Consider the following 3,011-nt stretch of genomic DNA (forward strand, 5'->3'; position numbering starts at 1 on the left):
TGAATAATTCTGACAGATCTGGCAGATTAAGGTGTCTTTAGAACACTAATACTAATGTTTCTAAAGAGCAAATATTTGAATCCATTATTGATAGTGAAACTTAGTTCCTCAGGATTGCACATACAGACAGTATCTCATGTATATTGAGGCCGGCTCACACACACACACACAAACACACACACATACACACACACACACACACACACACACACACACACACACCTGCATGCACTCCATCACAAAACACACTCAACATTTGTCTTCCACCTTTACAAATGCATGCAGACCTTCAGAAGTTCCTTCACACTCTGAAAAGGTCAGGCATCACACAGAAGGTGTGAAAGAGCAGTCAGGAAAGGGTACGAGACGCCCTGGGAGCTCCCCTGTCTGGGAGTCCACACTACATTATGTGGGGTCCAACAACACCACGCATACAGCAGGTGTCAGACAGCAGCAATGCAGAGATTTTGCTTTTAAAACATTATATTTGCGTTGCTATGTGAATAATGTGTGTGTGTGTGGACTAGGTTGCCCTGGTTCCTTCAGATTGCAATGGGGGAATGGGGCCCACTAGTGAATTTTTCATTTTGCCCAGAGGGGAGATACACACAACATACAGCAAACACACACACACACACACATACACACACACACCATACCACACACACACACACACACACACACACACACAGGAAACACACCTACTATAGAACAGTGTGTGTTTGCTAGCCTCACACCAACACACACCGACACAGACACACACATACACCACACACACACACACACACACACACACACACACACACACACACAACCCTTATGCAAAATAAAGACAAAGAATAAACAAGAAGAGATACCAAAAACACAAAAATGTGGAGACAGAAATGAGTTCTATATATAGAGCAGTTCTAAACAGAAGGAAACAACAAGACCCTCTCTGTCCTTCTCTTCTCATCTCAGAGTTCACAGGCCAAGATGCCGATCAAAGATCTCTGTCAACAAAATGTCTTTAACTGTCAACACTTTCATCGGGAATGTTCTCTTGCACACTAAAAGTAGTCCAGAACATACTAACACAGGCATATCTCAGAGATATTTAAATGTGCAGTCACAGAAGATCTTGTCAGGCTTGTTCAGTGAAACGCTGTTTCTTGTATTGTTCTGCTTGACGACTCGTTAAATTGGGGGCTAGATGTTTTTTTATGCTGATATTTTTGTAGGACAGGCACGGGGGCTAAATGACTGGGCGTGTGTGAGTGTGACGGCGTTTGCGCAGGAGCGAGGCAAGCATCCATCTGTTTGTGCCACACACATGCTCTGCTGACCGGCGTGGCTCTGAGCGCTGTCTCCCGTATGCAAATACGTTTCGCCTGGAAATCTATTTGCAGTTGCTCCGAGGCTTCCAGAAGACTCCTCCTGCTGTCCATCCCCTCACACACAGACACACACACAGACACACACACACACACACTGAACATGCACATGCACACACATTACACACACCGCCTCACCCCATTCCCCAAGCTGGCCTCACCAGCTCACACACGCAGGCACAAGCCATCACGCATGCACGCACACGCACACACATATGCATGCATATGCATGCAAGGCATACATACACTTGCACAGTATATGCCCAATGATGCTCTATGGACATATGCAAGTCTAAGAGGACTTTTGTGATCTCACAAGATTCATTCATATCACAATTTATGTTTTATAAATATTGCTATCAACCGCTCTTTAAAATCATTGACATTATGAGGTAGTTGTATGATCTTTTATGTAAGAGCATCACTGAGAGTTGTCATATCACTACTGATTAAAAGTACTACACACAATTCATCATTTATTAAGACTTTGTTACTTATTAGTTAGTGGTTTGTTCATCATTAGTAATTTCTTGTTCATAATTTATTATCAGTAAAGCATTTGTTCACACAGTTGAATAGTTGAATAGTTGAATAGTTTGTTCATAGTAAATAAGCCTATATCTAAAATATGTTTATATACATTATTGTTAATAGTTAATAAATGATGCAATAATATGTTTTTGATGAAGTAATATTTCCATTATTTAACATTGTTACATACATATGCACTAATGATTAGTTAGGGTGAGGATACATATTTTATAAAACACTTCCTAATACTATAATTAAAAATTAAGGAGTTACAAGTGGTTAGTTAATGATATTTTGTGAGCTCATCTAAAGTGAGGACGTTTTATGCCTTGCAACACATTTACAAAATGAGTTATAAAGTTTACTCTTGCATTTATTTAATCATGAATTATAGTATTAGGAAGTGGTTTATAAAATATGTATCCTCACCCTAACTAATCATTAGTGCATGTGTATGTAACAACTGTTAAATAATGGAAATATTACTTCATCAACAAAATATTATTGCATAATTTATTAAGTATTAACAATAATTTATAAACATATTTTAGATATAGGCTTATTTACTATGAACAAACCATTTATAACTGTGTGTACAAATACTTTATTTATGAGAATTAACATAGGAACAATGCTTTACAAATGATGAACAAAGCATTCTGTAATAGTTTGCAACTGGTTTATAATAAGAAAATGATTTCATTTATAAGTGGTTGTTTCATTACTTATTAAGTATAAATCATGTACTTACAAACATATTTTTTGGATAGGCTTATTTACTATGAACAAACCATTTATAAATGTGTGAACAAATGCTTTACTGATGATAAATTATGTATGAACAGGAAATTACTAATGGTGATCAAACAATTAACTAATAAGTAACAAAGGCTTAATAAATTATGAATTGTGTGTAGTTATTATAAAGTGTTACCAGATTTTTAATAGTTTGCAAATATTCTGAAAAGATGACAATATGCACAGGTTAAGGTTTGCTGAAAGGTCAGATGTGGAGAAAGAAATTTACAGTGGTTGAATTTGGCTGCGTGCAGAGTAAGACAAAGTACTACCAAGTATTCAGGATGTCATTAGTCCAAATTCAGCAGG

Source organism: Alosa pseudoharengus, unplaced genomic scaffold (assembly GCF_046254945.1).
Source record: "Alosa pseudoharengus isolate Yale_2024_CS ecotype anadromous, Long Island Sound unplaced genomic scaffold, YU_APseudo_1.1 YU_APseudo_1.1_scf_21, whole genome shotgun sequence".
Classification (NCBI taxonomy): Eukaryota; Metazoa; Chordata; class Actinopteri; order Clupeiformes; family Clupeidae; genus Alosa; species Alosa pseudoharengus.